Here is a 25,483-nt window from a genome sequence, read left to right as displayed (position 1 = left end):
TCACCAAGACCTGATCACGAGTTGGACTCGCTATCACCAGTAAGTACCCTCCTGACAAGAGCAAACTTATTATAATCGATCTCTGGGTACTGCCAGGACCCCACACACCACACACCACATTCCCTTTGCTCAAGGGGGGGCAGTAACCACTCCTTGTTAGCAGAAAGATCCCAGCCTGAGTGGGGCTCGAACCTCTGCCCGTCAGGCCGCAAAGCTTAGCAACGCAGAGCCTTTATAAGCACTGAGCTACGGAGCGGTATTGTGTGTGTGTGTGTGTGTGTGTGTGTGTGTGTGTGTTTATTGTCGTGTTGGGGGAGTCTGAGGTGTGCATTATCTTGCTCTGACAACCTGCTGTACGTCTCAAGTTGTCCAATTTCTTGGATATTATATGACAGCCTATGCATAGGATATAGTTGTCAGTATCACTATTATGCAGGCAACAATGACGAATACAGTCAGTTATAGTTGATTTTGAGTTTGAAGTAATTAATACTGTCACAGACAGCTGTTCTGTTGATTGATATAGTCGCTGAATATAATTATTAAATAGCCTAGGCGCTGCCCTCTACAGAAAAAAGTATAACAGAACAGCTGCCTGCAACAATATTATTTATTTCAAGCTCAAAGTCAATTACAATTTTCTGTGTTTTTCATTTCTGCCTGCATACCGCTGATACTGACGACTGTTTCCTATGTGTAGGCTGTCACATCACATAGCATCCATGAAACGGAACACGCCATGTGGCGGCAGGTTGCCGGAGCATGATAATGCACACCTCAGACTTGGGTGCTGTTACTGTAGTTCTTACATACTGGAAATAAGCTAATGGGTTCCTGTCTGAATGCCAGTCAGTTAAACTTTGCTTCAAACTCATTTATTTTATGTTTTGGAGTGAACAGCCTCTGTCCAGGCTGTTCCATTGTTCATTGCCCCTGCTGGGAAAGCTGTATTGCTTGATAGCCTTCAAACATCTTGTCTTCTTCAGCTTCCTCTCCTGTCTTAGGGCTGCTCCTCCTGTCCCATGCAAACAGATTTTCTCATCAGTTCTGTCTTCTCCCTTCACTGCCCCGATCACTGCATGTTAGTTCCCTCCTTTCCTTAAGGATGGCAGCCACAGACTTGCCAATCCTTCTTTGTGCTTTATGCCTCTTATACTGAGGCCTTCTTTGTTGCTTTATATTTTTAAATCAATGGAAACAGCTAAAGGCATAACAAACAAAAGCTTGCTCATCACTGCTCCAGTAAAAGAGTCAGGAGTTACTCTTTGTATCCTGTCTGTCAATCTTTTATATGTTTCTGTTTTAAAAGTTGCTGCTGTGTATTCTAACCCAGGGTGCATCAATGCCACAATCAATTTCTTCAAAATCTTCACAATCTTGTTAATGTGTTTTTGAGGTGAGTTATCCTGGACCAACACTCCCTGGCCCTTCTCCTCCTTTGATCTTGTAATATTTTAATTCCTCATTGAATAGTTCAGTACTGTTACCCATTAATTTCATCCAGTGCAGTGATATGATAGGTTAGGTCAGGCAGCTGCAGCCAAGCTATTAGTAGTGGTCTGCTGGTGAGCGCTCCCCCACCACAGTATTCAGTATGTTTATTTATACATCTAATGTTTCTTGTTAAATTAATGTACTCAAATCTATGTATGCGTGTAATTTTTTTATTAATTTTTTTTTTGTGCGTGTGTATGTGTGTGTGTGTGTATGTGTGTGTGTGTGTGTGTGTGTGTGTGTGTGTGTGTATAGTGAGTAACCGTTTGCTTCCACTCCCAGCACTGCCGGAGCTTCATGAACGCCTACAATAGCACGCTGGGGGACAGCCGCCAGGTGTTCACCGTGCCCTACAACGCCATGCACATTGGCAAGCTCAAGCTGTGCAAGCCCAAGGTGTGCAAGCCCAAGGTGTGCAAGCCCAAGGTGTGCTGCTGCTGCTATTACTACATTTTTTTTTTTTCATGTGGCTTATAGCGCCGGTATAGGCTGATGGTCGGCCCGAGCCCGTCATGGCGCAAGCAATTGTTTATAGTGGCGCCATTGATATTGGCTCCTGCTGTCCCCCGGAGCTCATTCTTGATTTCACTTGTGCTGTACAGCTTCTTCTAGAGTCCGGGTTGATGGGTGGTCTGCAGGACTATAATGTCTAATGCTTCTACAGCAGTGCAGCAATTTCAACATGAAACTGTATAAAGGCCACATTATCAGCACTCAGCAGATCTTTTATGTCATGAGATTAATATTGGACACACAAAATTTCTTGGCCAAGGCTGTTGTTTACAAGCCACGCCAAGTCTCTTCTGTCTTGCGTACAATTCTCACTGGCTCAGGTGTGCCTGTTAGGATGTATGGACAAGACAAATACTGGTGCTAAGGCCCCGGTCACACTTTGGTGAAGTTCGCCGCAGTCTGTTACAAAGGTGTTTGTATGAACCCAACATTTGGCACAAGGAGACATCCATCCTTGTCCTCATTGCCTTTGACCTGCCTCCCTTTGCTGTAAAAATAAAAAAATTAAAAAGTTTTCACAATTTTGATATACATATTTTTTTTTCATTATCTACTGATCATCCCCTCTTCCTGCGGCCCACAGAATATGAGTTACCCGAGGTTTTGGATTGACTTCAACCTGGGCACCTCGTCCATCCTGATCCTGTGCCAGGTGGAGAGTACGGCCCAGCCCTTCGACCCGGTAAGTCAGGTAGTTACTAGGTGACTAGGTTTCCCTCTCTTGATGATCATACACTCTCTCTCCCAGTTGTTCATCCTTCTCATGTCTTCCTCCACACACCGTCTCCAGGCTTTCTCTGGTCGTCCAGCTGGTCTCCTCCCTTCTGCCTCTACCTCTAGCTCCTCCGCGTACATGGCCCTCCTCCTCCCTCCTGTTGACCTGGCCACACCATCTCAACACGTCCTCCACACCACACATTCTCATCACCTCCTCGTTCTACGACTTACCTTATGTTCTCCCAGTTCATACAATTCCCTTATTAAAAACTTAACACTCCTTCCCGCCTCTCTCCTTCATGAATTTCCCTTCTGTCTTTCATTCCTTTCATTCCCTCTCCTTGTTCCTCTTCTTTTCACTTCTCTCCCTTTGCTCCTTCTTCCCTTCCTTTCTACACCTCCTTCCTCCTCCTCTCCCTTCATCCTCCTTTCCCTTCTTCTCTTCCTTTCTACACCTCCTTCCTCCTCCTCTCCCTTCATCTTCCTTTCCCTTCTTCCCTTCCTTTCTACACCTCCTTCCTCCTCCTCTCCCTTCCTCCTCCTTTCCCTTCTTCCCTTCCTTTCTACACCTCCTTCGTCCTCCTCTCCCTTCATCCTTCTTTCCCATCTTCCCTTCCCTTCTTTTCATCCCTTCCCGTCCCTTTTTTTCATCCCCCAAACCACCACCAGCACCACCTTCCTCCTCTTCACTTCACCCTCTCACCTTCTCCTCTTCCCCCCCCCCCCCCACCCCCCAGACCGTCAGCACCTCCTCCTCCTCCTGCCTGGGCAGGAAGTACTCCAGTGCTGTGACTGATGTGGACGCCGACCCCAGCGACCCCCATGCCCCTTCCCAGGTACACAGCGCTGCCCTTACCACTGGTGTGTGTGTGTGTGTGTGTGTGTGTGTGTGTATTTACCTAGTTGTATTCAGCTAGTTGTGACATACGGGAAAAGAGCTACGCTCGCGCTATCCCGTCTCCATATCCGCTCTTGTCCAACTTTTCCTTAAAATCATGAATGTTTTTTGCACAAACCACCTCCTCCTCCAGCCTATTCCATAGACAGTAAAGACTGCGAAATTCTGCAAGAAGACCTAAACAAGATTTGGAAGTGGAGTATGGAGTGGGAGATGTAATTCAATGTGAAGAAATGTCATGTTAAGGAAATGGGAGAAAAGTGAAGGAAGACCAAAATGGACTTATAAAATGGGAGATGGTGAAATACTAAAGAAAGTACACGAAGAGAGAGACCTGGGAGTAATAATGCAAGATAACAAACAGCCAGAGAGTCATGTTAATCGGATATTCGGTGATACGTATAACATGGTGAGAAATACAGGAATAGCATTCCAATACATGGATAAGGAAATTATGAAAAAAAAAAATTACCACTATGATCAGACCAAAGTTGGAATATGCGGAGGCAGTGTGGTCTCCCCATAAGAAGAAACATAAATAAACTAGAAAGAATACAAAGGATGGCAACAAAACTGGTTCCAGAGCTGGAGGGATTGACATGCGAGGAAAGACTAAAGGAAATGGACTTACCAACACTAGAACAAAGAAGAGAAAGGGGAGACCTAATACAAATCTACAAATTATTGAGCAAAATGGAAGAAGTAGACAACGAGGAGTTACTACTGAAAGTAGAAATTACCACTAGGAACACAAGAGGACATCGTAAAATATTGAGGAAGGGAAGATCCTTGAGAGACATAAAGAAATATATCTTCCCGCAAAAAAACATAGAGGTTTGGAACAGACTAAGTGAGGATGTAGTATCGGCGAGGAGTGTGCAAAGGTTTAAGGAGAAGTTGGATAAATGTAGATACGGAGACGGGACCACACGAGCGTAAAGCTAAGGCCCAGTAAAACTACAATTAGGTAAATACACACACACACACACACACACACACACACACACACACACACACACACACACACACACACACACACACACACACACATCCACACACACACTCTAACCACACAACACAATACTCTCATTACACCTCTCATTAAGTTTAGTGTATTTTGTGTATTTTCAGCCATCTAGCTGCCAACAAATGAATAAACCATTTATTATTATTATTATTATTATTATTATTATTATTATTATTATTATTATTATTATTATTATTATTATTATTATCATCATCTATTATTATTATAATTATTATTATTATTATTATTATTATTATTATTATTATTATTATTATTATTATTATTATTATTATTATTATTATTATTATTATTATTATTATTATTATTATTATTATTATTATTATTATTATTAATATTATTAATATTATTAATATTATTAATATTATTATTATTATTAATATGTGTATTATGTATTATTAATGTGTGCTTGTGTGTTAATGTGTGTGTGTGTGTGTGTGTGTGTGTGTGTATTAATATTAATGTGTGTTAATATTAATTGGACCGCTGAAAACAAACACAAGGGAGCTAGTAGAAAATTACGAAAATATGAGCACATTGTTGAACGACTACTTCCTTTCAGTATTCACACAGGAGGATCGAACGACTATACCGGAAAGAGTTCAGGTGTACGAGGACGGGGATGGCGATAAATTGAGGGATATAATCATTACCAGGCAAGTAGTTCAGGATGAGATAGATAAGCTTAAGAAGAACAAGTCGCCAGGTCCTGACGGGATATTTCCGAGGGTATTAAAGGAGTTAGGTGATATAATCAGTGACCCACTATCCGACATCTTCAAGATGTCGGTAAATACTATGTGCCGAGCCTATGGAAAGTAGCTAATGTGACGCCGATTTTTAAAAGGGGACAGGTCAGTTGCTTCAAACTATCGCCCAATTAGCTTAACATCGGTTATAGGGAAGATGCTGGAGTCCATAATAGCCAGGAACATTCGGGAGCATTTAGAGAAACATAGCTTAATTCACGACTCGCAGCATGGGTTCACAAAGGTAGGTCATGCCTCACCAATCTCTTGTCCTTCTACAATAAAGTATTTGAGGCGGTTGACAGAGATGAAAATTATGATGTAATCTATCTTGATTTTAGTAAAGCGTTTGACAAAGTTCCTCACCAACGACTGTTGCTTAAATTACAGGCTCACGGAGTAGAGGTAAAGTTTTGAACTGGGTCAAGGCGTGGCTTAGCAATAGGAAGCAAAGAGTGCAAATCAATGGTAAAAGATCTGACTGGGGATGTGTTACAGTGGGGTCCCACAAGGTTCGGTATTGGGTCCACTTTTGTTTATTATTTATATCAATGACTTAGACACAGGAATTAGTAGTGATGTTAGTAAATTTGCAGATGATACCAAGATCGGTAGAGTAATTGAGTCGGATCAGGACGCTAGTATTCTCCAAGGTGAACTCAATAGATTATATGACTGGGCGGATAAATGGCAGATGGAGTTCAATGTAGGGAAGTGCAGTATTCTGAGTGTAGGTAGGAACAACCCCTCACATAACTATTGCTTAAATGACACTCTCATAAGTAGGTCTGGGTGCGAGAGGGATTTAGGGGTCTTAGTGAGCTCTGATCTCCGTCCAAGGGCACAATGCACTCAAGCTAGAAATCGAGCTAATAGGGTACTGGGATTTATTTCAAGGAGCGTAAGCAACAGAAGCCCCGAAGTCTTCCTCAAACTATATTTAGCATTAGTTAGACCTCATCTTGACTATGCGGTTCAGTTCTGGTCACCCTACTATAGAATGGATATCAAAATGTTAGAATCGGTGCAGAGGAGGATGACTAAGATGATTCAGGGGTTGAGAAACTTGCCATACGAGGAAAGACTCAAAAAGTTAAACTTGCATTCTCTAGAAAGGCGAAGGGTGCGTGGAGACATGATCGAGGTTTATAAATGGATGAAGGGCTTTAATAAGGGAGACATTCATAAGGTTTTGTTGGTAAGAGAACCGGGTAGGACACGAAGTAACGGGTTTAAACTGGATAAATTCAGATTTAACAGGGACATAGGCAAAAATTGGTTTACTAACAGGGTGGTGGATGAGTGGAATAGGCTTAGCAGTCATGTGGTGTGTGCCAATACAATTGTCACATTCAAAAATAGACTAGATAAATTCATGGACAGCGATGTTAGGTGGGGTTAGATACACGGGAGCTTAGGGTCAAAGGAGCTGCCTCGTACAGGCCTACCGGCCTCTTGCAGACTCCTGCGTTCTTATGTTCTTATGTTCTTACATTACTTTGGATACATACCACACAACATAATCTGGAAAGGAAACATATCGCACGACATTACCTGGATTCATATCACACGAACTTACCTGGAAAGGATACATATCACATGACATAAATTGTAAACATATGACAGGACATTAAATCGAAACATATCACACAGCATTACCTGGAAACATATTACACAACATTACCTGGAAACATATCACACAACATTACCTCGTAACATATCACACAACATTACCTCGTAACATATCACACAACATTACCTGGAAACATATCACACAACATTACCTGGAAACATATCACACAACATTAACTGGAAACATATCACACAGCATTACCTGGAAACATATCACACAACATTACCTGGAAACATATCACACACCATTACCTGGAAACATATCACACAACATTACCTGGAAACATATCACACAACATTACCTGGAAACATATCACAACACATTACCTGGAAAAATATTACACGACATTACCTGGAAACATATCACACAACATTACCTCGAAACATATCACACAACATTACCTCGAAACATATCACACAACATTACCTGGAAACATATCACACAACATTACCTGGAAACATATCACACAACATTACATGGAAACATATCACAAAACATAACCTGGAAGCATATCACACAACATTACCTGGAAACATATCACACAACATTACATGGAAACATATCACAAAACATAACCTGGAAACATATCACACAACATTACCTGGAAACATATCACACGAAATTACCTGGAAACATATCACCAAACATTATCTGTAAACATGCCACACGACATTACCTGGAAACATGCCACCCAACATTATCTGGAAACATATCACACAACATTACCTGGAAACATATCACCCAACATTATCTGGAAAAATATCACACGACATTACCTGGAAACATATCAAATGATATTACCTCGAAACATATCACACAACATTACCTGGAAACATATCACCCAACATTATCTGGAAACATATCACACGACATTACCTGGAAACATATCAAATGATATTACCTTGAAACATATCACACAACATTACCTGGAAACATATCACATGACCTTACCTGGAAACATATCACATGACATTACCTGGAAACATTTCACACGATATTAATGGAAACATATCACACAACATTTACTGCAAACATATCACATTACATTACCTGGAAACATATTATACGACATTACCTGGAAACATATTACACGACATTACCTGGAAAGGAAACATATCATACAACATTTTCTGGAAAGAAAATATATTACACGACACTACCTGGAAACATATCACATTACCTGGAAACACATCACAACATTACCTGAAAACATATCACACAGCATGACCTGGAAACATATCACACAACATTACCTGGAAAAATATCGAACGACATTACCTGGAAACATATCACACGACATTAACTGGAAATATATCACATGACATAGCCTGGAAACATACCACACAACATTACCAAGAAACATATCACACGACATTACCTGGAAACATATCACACAACATTACCTGGAAACACATCACACGACATTACCTGGAAACATATCACACAACATTACCTGGAAACATATCATATAATATTACCTGGAAACATATCACACGACATTACCCGGAAACATATCACATAGCATTACCTGGAAACATATCACGCAGCATTACCTGGAAACATATCACACAACATTACCTAGAAACATATCACACAGCATTACCTGGAAACATATCATATAATAATACCTGGAAACATATCACACGACATTACCTGGAAATATATCACACAGCATTACCTGGAAACATATCACACAACATTACCTGGAAACATATCACACAACATTACCTGGAAACATATCACACAACAGTTCGTTGAAACATATCACACAACATTACCTGAAAACATATCACACAACATTACCTGGAAACATATCACACAACATTACCTGGAAACATATCACACAACATTACCTGGAAACATATCACACAACATTACCTGGAAACATATCACACAACATTACCTGTAAACATATCACACAACATTACCTGGAAACATATCACACAACATTACCTGGAAACATATCACACAACATTACCTGGAAACATATCACACAACATTACCTGGAAACATATCACACAACATTACCTGGAAACATATCACACAACATTACCTTGAAACATATCACACAACATTACCTGGAAACATATCACACAACATTACCTGGAAACATATCACACAACATTACCTGGAAACATATCACACAACATTACCTGGAAACATATCACACTACATTACCTGGAAACAAATCACACGAATTTACCTGGAAACATATCACACAACATTACCTGGAAACATATCACACGACTTTACCTGGAAACATATCACTTAACATTACCTGGAAACATATCACACAACATTACCTGGAAACAAATCACACAACATTACCTGGAAACATATCACACAACATTACCTGGAAACAAATCACACAACATTACCTGGAAACATATCACACAACATTACCTGGAAACATATCACACAACATTACCTGGAAACATATCACACAAAATTACCTGGAAATTTATCACAGAACATTACCTGGAAACATATCACACGATATTACCTGGAAACATATCACATAACATTACCTGGAAACATATCACACGACATTACCTGGAAACATATCACACAACATTACCTGGAAACATATCACACGACATTACCTAGAAACAAATCACACAGCATTACCTGGAAACATATCACACGACATAACATGGAAACAAATCACACAACATTACCTGGAAACACATCACACGACATTACCTGGAAACATATCACACGACATTACGTGGAAACACATCACACGACATTACCTGGAAACATATCACACGACATTACCTGGAAACAAATCACACGACATTACCTGGAAACAAATCACACGACATTACCTGGAAACATATCACACGACATTACCTGGAAGCAAATCACACGACATTACCTGGAAGCAAATCACACGACATTACCTGGAAACATATCACACGACATTACCTGGAAACATATCACACGACATTACCTGGAAACATATTACACGACATTACCTGGAAACATATCACACGACATTACCTGGAAACATATCACACAACATTACCTGGAAACATATCACACGACATTACCTGGAAACATATCACACGACATTACCTGGAAACATATTACACGACATTACCTGGAAACATATCACACAACATTACCTGTAAACATATCACATGAAATTACCAGGAAAAAAATTACAGGACATTACCTGGAAACATATCAGACGACATTACCTGGAAAGAAAACATATTGCACCACATTACCTGGAAACATATCACATTACTTGGAAACACATCACGACATTACCTGAAAACATATCACACAACATTACCTGGAAACACATCACGACATTACCTGAAAACTTATCACACAACATTACCTGGAAACACATCACGACATTACCTGAAAACATATCACACAGCATTACCTGGAAACATATCACACGCCATTACCTGGAAAGGAAACATATCACACAACATTACCTGGAAAGAAAACAGATTACACGACACTACCTGGAAACATAACACATTACCTGGAAACACATCACGACATTACCTGAAAATATATCACACAGCATTACCAGGAAACATATCACAAAACATTACCTGGAAACATATCACACGACATTACCTGGAAACATATCACATGACATTACCTGGAAAGGATACATATCACACAACATTACCTGGAAACATATCACACGACATTACCTGGAAACATATCACATGACATTACCTGGAAAAGATACATATCACACAACATTACCTGGAAACATATCATACAACATTACCTGGAAACATATCACATGACATTACCTGGAAAGGATACATATCACACAACATTACCTGGAAACATATCACACAACATTACCTGGAAACATATCACATGACATTAACTGGAAACATATCACACAACATTACCTGGAAACATATCACACGACATTACCTGGAAACATATCACAAGACATTACCTGGCAACATATCACACGACATAAACTGGAAACATATCGCACGACATTACCTGGAAAGGTAGCATATGACACAACATTACCTGGAAACATATCACACAACATTACCTGGAAACATATCACACAACATTACCTGGAAACATATCACACGCCATTACCTGGAAACATATCACACAACATTACCTGGAAAAATATCACATAACATTACCTGGAAATATATCACACGACATTACCTGGAAACATATCTCATAACATTACCTGGAAACATATCACACAACATTACCTGAAAACATATCACAAATCATTATCTGAAAACGTATCACATGACATTACCTGAAAACATATCACACAGCATTACCTAGAAACATATCACACAACATTACCTGGAAACACATCACGACATTACCTGAAAACATATCACACAGCATTACCTGGAAACATATCACACAACATTACCTGGAAACATATCACACGACTTTACCTGGAAGGGAAACATATCACACAATATTACCTGGAAACAAATCCCACAACATTACCTGGAAACATATCACACAACATTACCTGAAAACATATCACACAACATTACCTGGAAACATATCACACGACATTACCTGGAAACATATCACATATTACCTCGAAACATATCACACAACATTACCTCGAAACATATCACACAACATTACCTGGAAATACATCACAAAACATAAACTGGAAGCATATCACACAACATTACCTAGAAACATATCACACAATATTACCTGGAAAAATATCACCAAACATTATCTGAAACATATCACACGACATTACCTGGAAACATATCACATGATATTACCTCGAAACATATCACACAGCATTACCTAGAAACATATCACATGACCTTACCTGGAGGCATATCACAAAACATTACCTGGAAACGTATCACATGACATTACCTGAAAACATATCACACGACATTACCTGGAAACATATCACATGACATTACCTGGACACATTTCACACGACAATACCTGGAAAGGAAACATATCACACAACATTACCTGGAAATAAAACATATTACACGACATTACCTGGAAACATATCACATTACCTGGAAACACATCACGACATTACCTGAAAACATATCACACAGCATTACCTGGAAACATATCACACGCAATTACCTGGAAAGGAAACGTTTCACACAACATTACCTGTAAAGAAAACATATTACACGACATTACCTGGAAACATATCACATTACATGGAAACACATCACAATATTACCTGAAAACATATCACACAGCATTACCTGGAAACATATCACACAAAATTATCTGGAAACATATCACACGACATTACCTGGAAAGTAAACATATCACATAACATTACCTGGAAACATATCACACAACATTAACTATAAACATATCACATGATCTTGCCTGGAAACATTACTTTGAAATACATCAGTGTTATTACCTGGAAAACATATCACACAACATTACCTGGAAACATATCACATGACATTACCTGGAAACATATAACAAAACATTACCTGGAAACATATCACACAACATTACCTGGAAACATATAACAAAACATTACCAGGAAACATATCACACAACATTACCTGGAAACATATCACATGACATTACCTGGAAACATATCACACAACATTACCTGGAAACATATCACATGACATTACCTGGAAACATATAACAAAACATTACCTGGAAACATATCACACAACATTACCTGGAAACATATCACTTGACATTACCTGAAAAAATATCACACAACATTACCTGGAAACATATCACATGACATTACCTGGAAACATATCACACAACATTACCTGGAAACATATCACACAACATTACCTGGAAACATATCACACAACATTACCTGAAAACATATCACACAACATTACCTGGAAACATATCACATGACATTACCTGGAAACATATCACACAACATTACCTGGAAACATATCACACAACATTACCTGGAAACATATCACACAACATTACCTGGAAACAAATCACACGAATTTACCTGGAAACATATCACACAACATTACCTTGAAACATATCACACGACTTTACCTGGAAACATATCACTTAACATTACCTGGAAACATATCACACAACATTACCTGGAAACAAATCACGCAACATTACCTGGAAACATATCACACGACTTTACCTGGAAACATATCACACGACTTTACCTGGAAACATATCACACAACATTACCTGGAAGAATATCACACAACATTACCTGGAAACAAATCACACAACATTACCTGGAAACATATCACACAACATTACCTGGAAACATATCACACAACATTACCTGGAAACATATCACACAAAATTACCTGGAAATATATCACACAACATTACCTGGAAACATATCACACGACATTACCTGGAAACATATCACATAACATTACCTGGAAACATATCACACGACATTACCTGGAAACATATCACACAAAATTACCTGGAAACATATCACGCGCCATTACCTGGAAACAAATCACACAGCATTACCTGGAAACATATCATACAACATTACCTGCAAACATATCACACAACATTACCTGGAAACAAATCACACAACATTACCTGGAAACATATCACACAAAATTACCTGGAAATATATCACACAACATTATCTGGAAACATATCACACGACATTACCTGGAAACATATCACACAACATTACCTGGAAACATATCACACGACATTACCTGGAAACAAATCACACAGCATTACCTGGAAACACATCACACGACATTACCTGGAAACATATCAGACGACATTACCTGGAAACATATCACACGACTTTACCTGGAAACATATCACACGACATTACCTGGAAACACATCACACGACATTACCTGGAAACATATCTCACGACATTACATGGAAACAAATCACACAACATTACCTGGAAACATATCACACAACATTACCTGGAAACATATCACACGACATTACCTGGAAACACATCACACGACATTACCTGGAAACATATCACACGACATTACCTGGAAACACATCACACGACATTACCTGGAAACATATCACACGACATTACCTGGAAACAAATCACACAACATTACCTGGAAACACATCACACGACATTACCTGGAAACATATCACACGACATTACCTGGAAGCAAATCACACGACATTACCTGGAAACATATCACACGACATTACCTGGAAACATATAACACGACATTACCTGGAAACATATTACACGACATTACCTGGAAACATATCACACGACATTACCTGGAAACATATCACATGACATTACCTGGAAACATACCACACGACATTACCTGGAAACATATCACACAACATTACCTGTAAACATATCACATGAAATTACCAGGAAAAAAATTACACGACATTACCTGGAAACATATCACACGACATTACCTGGAAAGAAAACATATTGCACCACATTACCTGGAAACATATCACATTACTTGGAAACACATCACGACATTACCTGAAAACATATCACACAGCATTACCTGGAAACATATCACACGCCATTACCTGGAAAGGAAACATATCACACAACATTACCTGGAAAGAAAACAGATTACACGACACTACCTGGAAACATAACACATTATCTGGAAACACATCACGACATTACCTGAAAATATATCACACAGCATTACCAGGAAACATATCACAAAACATTACCTGGAAACATATCACACGATATTACCTGGAAACATATCACATGACATTACCTGGAAAGGATACATATCACACAACATTACCTGGAAACATATCACACGACATTACCTGGAAACATATCACATGACATTACCTGGAAAAGATACATATCACACAACATTACCTGGAAACATATCATACAACATTACCTGGAAACATATCTTATGACATTACCTGGAAAGGATACATATCACACAACATTACCTGGAAACTTATCACACAACATTACCTGGAAACATATCACACAACATTACCTGGAAACATATCACACAACATTATCTGGAAACATATCGCACAACATTACCTCGAAACATATCACACGACATTACCTGGAAACATATCACACATTACCTCGATGTATATCACACAACATTACCTGGAAACATATCACACAACATTACCTGGAAACACATCACTCGACATTACCTGGAAACATATCACCTAACATTACCTGGAAACATATCACACGTCATTACATGGAAACACATCACATGATATTACCTCGAAACATTTCACACAACATTACCTGGAAACATATCACATGATCTTGCCTGGAAACATATCACATGACATTACTTGGAAATATATCACATGTTATTACCTGGAAACATATCACACAACATTACCTGGAAACACATCACACGACATTACCTGGAAACATATCACACAACATTACCTGGAAACACATCACACGACATTACCTGGAAACATATCACACAACATTACCTTGAAACATATCACACGACATTACCTGGAAACATATCACACAGCATTACCTGGAAACATATCACACGACATTACCTGGAAACATATCACACAGCATTACCTGGAAACATATCACACAACATTACCTGGAAACATATCACACAGCATTACCTGGAAACATATCACACGACATTACCTGGTAACATATCACACAGCATTACCTGGAAACATATCACACGACATTACCTGGTAACATATCACACAGCATTACCTGGAAACATATCACATGACCTTACCTGGATGCATATCACAAAACATTACCTGGAAACGTATCACATGACATTACCTGGAAACATATCACACGACATTACCTGGAAACATATCACACGACATTACCTGGAAACATATCATACAACATTACCCGGAAACATATCACATGACATTACCTGGAAAAATATTACTCAGCATTACTTGTAAACATATCTCACGATAATACCTGGAAAGGAAACATATCACACAACAATACCTAGAAAGAAAACATATCACTTACCTGGAAACATATCACATTACCTGGAAACACATCACGACATTACCTGAAAACATATCACACAGCATGACCGGGAAACATATCACACGCAATTACCTGGAAAGGAAACGTATCACACAACATTATCTGGAAAGAAAACATATTACACGACATTACCTGGAAACATGTCACATTACCTGGAAACACATCACAACATTACCTGAAGACATATCACACAGCATTACCTGGAAACATATCACACAAAATTATCTGGAAACATATCACAGGATATTACCTGGAAAGGAAACATACCACATAACATTACCTGGAAACATATCACACAACATTACCGAGAAACATATCACATGATCTTGCCTGGAAACATATCACATGACATTACTTGGAAATATATCACATGTTATTACCTGGAAAACATATCACACAACATTACCTGGAAACATATCACATGACATTACCTGGAAACATATCACAAAACATTACCTGGAAACATGTCACACAACATTACCTGGAAACATATCACATGACATTACCTGGAAACATATCACACGACATTACCTGGAAACATATCACATGACATAACCTGGAAACATATCACACAACATTACCTGGAAGCAAATCACACGACTTTACCTGGAAACATATCACACAACATTACCTGGAAACATATCACACAACATTACCTGGAAGCAAATCACAAAACATTACCTGTAAACAAATAACACGACTTTACCTGGAAACATATCACACGACATTACCTGGAAACAAATCACACGACTTTACCTGGAAACATATTACACAACATTACCTAGAAACATATCACACAACATTACCTGGAAACATATCACACAACATTACCTGGAAACAAATCACACAACATTACCAGGAAACACATCACACGACATTACCTGGAAACATATCACACGACATTACCTGGAGACATATCACATGATATTACCTCGAAACATATCACACAACATTACCTGGAAACATATCACATGATCTTGCCTGGAAAGATATCACATGACATTACTTGGAAATATATCACATGTTATTACCTGGAAACATATCACAGGACATTACCTGGAAACATATCACACGACATTACCTGGAAACATATCACATGACATTGCCTGGAAACATATCACACAACATTACCTGGAAACATATCACACGACATTACATGGAAACACATCACACGACATTACCTGGAAACATATCACACAACATTACCTGGAAACATATCACACAACATTACCTGGAAACATATCACACGACATTACATGGAAACACATCACACGACATTATCTGGAAACATATCACACAACATTACCTGGAAACATACCACACGACATTACATGGAAACATATCACACGACATTACATGGAAACACATCACACAACATTACCTGGAAACATATCACACAACATTACCTGAAAAAAAAACCATATCACACACAACATTACCTGGAAAGTAAACATATCATACAACATTAACTAGAAAGACAACATATCACACAACATTAACTAGAAAGACAACATATCACACAACATTACCTGGAAAGGAAACAGATCACATGACATTACCTGGACGGGAAACATATCACCCATCATTACTTTGGGTACATACCACACAACATAATCTGGAAAGGAAACATATCACACGACATTACCTGGATTCATATCACACGAATTTACCTGGAAAGGAAACATATCACATGACATAACATGTAAACATATGACAGGACATTAACTCGAAACATATCACACGACATTACCTGGAAAATATCACACAACATTACCTGGAAACACATCACGACATTACCTGGGAACATATCACACGACATATACATGGAAACATATCACACATTACCTGGAAACATATCACAAAACATTACCTGGAAACATATCACATAACATTAACTAGAAACATATCACACAACATTACCTGGAAACACATCACACATTACCTTGAAATATATCACAAAACATTACCTTGAAACATATCACATAACTTTAACTGGAAATATATCACATGACACTACCTGGAAACATATCACACCACATTACCTGGAAATGTATCACATGACATTACCTGGAAACATATCATACAACATTACCCAGAAACATATCACTCAACATTACCTGGAAACATATCACAAGACATTACCTGAAAACATATCACACAACATTACCTGGAAACATATCGCATGACATTACCTGGAAACATATCACACAACATTACCTGGAAACATATCACAAGACATTACCTGAAAACATATCACACAACATTACCTGGAAACATATCGCATGACATTACCTGGAAACATATCACACAACATTACCTGAAAACATCACTCGACATTACCTGGAGACATATCACATGACACTACCTGGAAAGGAAACATATTTCACAACATTACCTGGAAAGAAAACATATCACACGACATTACCTGGAAACATATCCATTACCTGGAAACACACCACGACATTACCTGGAAACACATCACACGCCATTACCTGGAAAGGAAACATATCACACAACATTACCTGGAAAGAAAGCATATTATACGACATTACCTGGAAACATATCAAACAACATTACCTGGAAACATATAAAATGACATTACCTGGAAACATATCACACAACATTACCTGGAAACATATCACACGACATTACCTGGAAAGGAAACATATCACACGACATTACCTGGAAAGGAAACATATCACACAACATTACCTGGAAAGAAAACATATTACACGACATTACCTGGAAATATATCACATTACCTGGAAACACATCACGACATTACCTGAAAAAACATCACACAGCATTACCTGGAAACATATCACTAAACATTACCGGGAAACATATCACACGACATAACCTGAAAAGGAAACATATCACACAACATTACCTGGAACATATCACACAACAATACCTTGAAATGTATCACACGACATTACCTGGAAACTTATCACACTTTCCTGGAAACATATCACACAACATTATCTGGAAACATATCACACATCATTACCTGGAAACATATCACACCACATTACCTGGAAACATATCACACGACATAACCTGGAAACATATCACACAACATTACCTGGAAACATATCACACAACATTACCTGGAAACATATCACACAACATTACCTGGAAACATATCAGACAACATAACCTGGAAACATATCACACAACATTACCTGGAAACATATCACACGACATTACCTTGAAACATATCACAGCATTACTTGGAAACATATCACAATACATTACCTGATAACATATCACACAACATTACCTGGAAACATATCACACGACATTACCTGGAAAGGAAACATATCACACAACATTACCTGGAAACATATCACACAGCATTACCTGGAAAGGAAACATATCACACAATATTACCTGGAAACATGTCACACAACATTATCTTGAAAGGAAACATATCACACAACATTACCTGGAAACATACCACACAACATTACCTGAAAGGAAACATATCACACAATATTACCTGGAAACATATCACACAACATTACCTGGAAAGGAAACATATCACATGATATTACCTGGAAACATATCACACAACATTACCTGAAAACATATCACACAACATTACCTGGAAATATATCACACAACATTACCTGGAAACATATCACACCACATTACCTGGAAACATATCACACAACATTACCTGGAAACATATCACACGACATAACCTGGAAACATATCACACAACATTACCTGGAAACATATCACACAACATTACCTGGAAACATATCAGACAACATAACCTGGAAACATATCACACAACATTACCTGGAAACATATCACACTACATTACCTTGAAACATATCACAGCATTACTTGGAAACATATCACAATACATTACCTGATAACATATCACACAACATTACCTGGAAAGGAAACATATCACATGACATTACCTGGAAACATATCACACAACATTACCTGGAAACATATCACACAACATTACCTGGAAATATATCACACAACATTACCTGGAAACATATCACACAACATTACCTGGAAACATATCAAACAACATTACCTGGAAACATATAAAATGACATTACCTGGAAACATATCACACAACATTACCTGGAAACATATCACACGACATTACCTGGAAAGGAAACATATCACACGACATTACCTGGAAAGGAAACATATCACACAACATTACCTGGAAAGAAAACATATTACACGACATTACCTGGAAATATATCACATTACCTGGAAACACATCACGACATTACCTGGAAACATATCACTAAACATTACCGGGAAACATATCACACGACATTACCTGGAACATATCACACAACAATACCTTGAAATGTATCACACGACATTACCTGGAAACTTATCACACTTTCCTGGAAACATATCACACAACATTATCTGGAAACATATCACACATCATTACCTGGAAACATATCACACCACATTACCTGGAAACATATCACACTGCATTACCTGGAAACATATCACACGACATAACCTGGAAACATATCACACAACATTACCTGGAAACATATCACACAACATTACCTGGAAACATATCAGACAACATAACCTGGAAACATATCACACAACATTACCTGGAAACATATCACACGACATTACCTTGAAACATATCACAGCATTACCTGGAAACATATCACACAACATTACCTGATAACATATCACACAACATTACCTGGAAACATATCACACGACATTACCTGGAAAGGAAACATATCACACAATATTACCTGGAAACATATCACACAGCATTACCTGGAAAGGAAACATATCACACAATATTACCTGGAAACATGTCACACAACATTACCTTGAAAGGAAACATATCACACAACATTACCTGGAAACATATCACACAACATTACCTGGAAAGGAAACATATCACACAATATTACCTGGAAACATATCACACAACATTACCTGGAAAGTAAACATATCACATGATATTACCTGGAAACATATCACACAACATTACCTGAAAACATATCACACAACATTACCTGGAAATATATCACACAACATTACCTGGAAACATATCACACCACATTACCTGGAAACATATCACACAACATTACCTGGAAACATATCACACGACATAACCTGGAAACATATCACACAACATTACCTGGAAACATATCACACAACATTACCTGGAAACATATCAGACAACATAACCTGGAAACATATCACACAACATTACCTGGAAACATATCACACTACATTACCTTGAAACATATCACAGCATTACTTGGAAACATATCACAATACATTACCTGATAACATATCACACAACATTACCTGGAAAGGAAACATATCACATGACATTACCTGGAAACATATCACACAACATTACCTGGAAACATATCACACAACATTACCTGGAAATATATCACACAACATTACCTGAAAACATATCACACAACATTACCTGGAAACATATCACACAACATTACCTGGAAACATATCACACAACATTACCTGGAAACATATCACACAACATTACCTGGAAACATATCACACAACATTACCTGGAATTATATCACATGACATTACCTGGAAACATTTCACACAACATTACCTGGAAATATATCACACAACATTACCTGGAAACATATCACAACATTACCTGGAAACATATCACACGACATTACCTGGAAACATATCACACGACATTACCTGGAAACATATCACACAACATTACCTGGAAACATATCACACAACATTACCTGGAAACATATCACACAACATTACCTTGAAACATATCACACAACATTACCTGGAAACATATCACACGACATTACCTGGAAACATATCACACGACATTACCTGGAGACATATCACATGATATTACCTCGAAACTTATCACACAACATTACCTGGAAACATATCATATGATCTTGCCTGGACACATATCACATGACATTACTTGGAGATATATCACATGGTATTAACTGGAAACATATCACACGACATTACCTGGAAACATATCACACGACATTACCTGGAAACATATCACACGACATTACCTGGAAACATATCACACAACATTACCTGGAAACATATCACACGACATTACCTGGAAACACATCACACGCCATTACTTCGAAAGGAAACATATCACACAACATTACCTGGAAAGAAAGCATATCAAACAACATTACCTGGAAACATATAAAATGACATTACCTGGAAACATATCACACAACATTACCTGGAAACATATCACACAACATTACCTGGAAACATATCACACGACATTACCTGGAAACACATCACACGACATTACCTGGAAACATATCACACGACATTATCTGGAAACATATCACACGACATTACCTGAAGAAAAAAAAAACATCACACACAACATTACCTGGAAAGTAAACATATCACACAACATTAACTAGAAACACAACATATCACACAACAACAACTGGAAAGACAACATATCACACATCATTACCTGGAAAGGAAACAGATCACATGTCATTACCTGGACAGGAAACATATCACCCATCATTACTTTGGGTACATACCACACAACATAATCTGGAAAGGAAACATATCACACGACATTACCTGGATTCATATCACACGAATTTACCTGGAAAGGAAACATATCACATAACATAACATGTAAACATATGACAGGACATTAACTCGAAACATATCACACGACATTACCTGGAAAATATCACACAACATTACCTGGAAACACATCACGACATTACCTGGGAACATATCACACGACATATACATGGAAACATATCACACATTACCTGGAAACATATCACAAAACATTACCTGGAAACATATCACATAACATTAACTAGAAACATATCACACAACATTACCTGGAAACACATCACACATTACCTTGAAATATATCACAAAACATTACCTTGAAACATATCACATAACTTTAACTGGAAATATATCACATGACACTACCTGGAAACATATCACACCACATTACCTGGAAATGTATCACATGACATTACCTGGAAACATATCATACAACATTACCCAGAAACATATCACTCAACATTACCTGGAAACATATCACAAGACATTACCTGAAAACATATCACACAACATTACCTGGAAACATATCGCATGACATTACCTGGAAACATATCACACAACATTACCTGGAAACATATCACAAGACATTACCTGAAAACATATCACACAACATTACCTGGAAACATATCGCATGACATTACCTGGAAACATATCACACAACATTACCTGAAAACATCACTCGACATTACCTGGAGACATATCACATGACACTACCTGGAAAGGAAACATATTTCACAACATTACCTGGAAAGAAAACATATCACACGACATTACCTGGAAACATATCCATTACCTGGAAACACACCACGACATTACCTGGAAACACATCACACGCCATTACCTGGAAAGGAAACATATCACACAACATTACCTGGAAAGAAAACATATTATACGACATTACCTGGAAACATATCAAACAACATTACCTGGAAACATATAAAATGACATTACCTGGAAACATATCACACAACATTACCTGGAAACATATCACACGACATTACCTGGAAAGGAAACATATCACACGACATTACCTGGAAAGGAAACATATTACACGACATTACCTGGAAATATATCACATTACCTGGAAACACATCACGACATTACCTGAAAAAACATCACACAGCATTACCTGGAAACATATCACTAAACATTACCGGGAAACATATCACACGACATTACCTGGAACATATCACACAACAATACCTTGAAATGTATCACACGACATTACCTGGAAACTTATCACACTTTCCTGGAAACATATCACACAACATTATCTGGAAACATATCACACATCATTACCTGGAAACATATCACACCACATTACCTGGAAACATATCACACAACATTACCTGGAAACATATCACACGACATAACCTGGAAACATATCACACAACATTACCTGGAAACATATCACACAACATTACCTGGAAACATATCAGACAACATAACCTGGAAACATATCACACAACATTGCCTGGAAATATATCACACGACATTACCTTGAAACATATCACAGCATTACTTGGAAACATATCACAATACATTACCTGATAACATATCACACAACATTACCTGGAAACATATCACACGACATTACCTGGAAAGGAAACATATCACACAACATTACCTGGAAACATATCACACAGCATTACCTGGAAAGGAAACATATCACACAATATTACCTGGAAACATGTCACACAACATTACCTTGAAAGGAAACATATCACACAACATTACCTGGAAACATATCACACAACATTACCTGGAAAGGAAACATATCACACAATATTACCTGGAAACATATCACACAACATTACCTGGAAAGGAAACATATCACATGATATTACCTGGAAACATATCACACAACATTACCTGAAAACATATCACACAACATTACCTGGAAATATATCACACAACATTACCTGGAAACATATCACACCACATTACCTGGAAACATATCACACAACATTACCTGGAAACATATCACACGACATAACCTGGAAACATATCACACAACATTACCTGGAAACATATCACACAACATTACCTGGAAACATATCAGACAACATAACCTGGAAACATATCACACAACATTACCTGGAAACATATCACACTACATTACCTTGAAACATATCACAGCATTACTTGGAAACATATCACAATACATTACCTGATAACATATCACACAACATTACCTGGAAAGGAAACATATCACATGACATTACCTGGAAACATATCACACAACATTACCTGGAAACATATCACACAACATTACCTGGAAATATATCACACAACATTACCTGGAAACATATCACACAACATTACCTGGAAACATATCAAACAACATTACCTGGAAACATATAAAATGACATTACCTGGAAACATATCACACAACATTACCTGGAAACATATCACACGACATTACCTGGAAAGGAAACATATCACACGACATTACCTGGAAAGGAAACATATCACACAACATTACCTGGAAAGAAAACATATTACACGACATTACCTGGAAATATATCACATTACCTGGAAACACATCACGACATTACCTGAAAACACATCACACAACATTACCTGGAAACATATCACACAACATTACCTGGAAACATATCACACAACAATACCTTGAAATGTATCACACGACATTACCTGGAAACTTATCACACATTTCCTGGAAACATATCACACAACATTATCTGGAAACATATCACACATCATTACCTGGAAACATATCACACCACATTACCTGGAAACATATCACACAACATTACCTGGAAACATATCACACGACATAACCTGGAAACATATCACACAACATTACCTGGAAACATATCACACAACATTACCTGGA

At 37.9% G+C, this 25,483-nt stretch overlaps 1 long non-coding RNA gene across 2 annotated transcripts; it reads right to left on the bottom strand.

Moving 5' to 3' along the window:
• Positions 1–8,428: 8,428 nt before the first annotated feature.
• On the bottom strand, positions 8,429–14,941 carry LOC126989862 (uncharacterized). Of its 2 annotated transcripts, none has more exons than XR_007743809.1 (4): positions 14,904–14,941; positions 10,835–10,889; positions 10,552–10,649; positions 8,429–8,502 (listed from the first exon to the last, which is right to left on the bottom strand). It is a non-coding gene; the product is annotated as an uncharacterized LOC126989862 (long non-coding RNA). The 2 variants fall into 2 exon arrangements; XR_007743810.1 differs by lacking the exon at positions 14,904–14,941 and adding an exon at positions 14,744–14,778.
• Between the last annotated feature and the right edge of the window lie 10,542 nt (positions 14,942–25,483).

The sequence above is a fragment of the Eriocheir sinensis genome, unplaced genomic scaffold (genome assembly GCF_024679095.1).
Source record: "Eriocheir sinensis breed Jianghai 21 unplaced genomic scaffold, ASM2467909v1 Scaffold1349, whole genome shotgun sequence".
Classification (NCBI taxonomy): Eukaryota; Metazoa; Arthropoda; class Malacostraca; order Decapoda; family Varunidae; genus Eriocheir; species Eriocheir sinensis.
The sequence above is the reverse complement of the archived record's forward strand: the minus strand, read 5'-3'. Positions and strand labels throughout refer to the sequence as shown.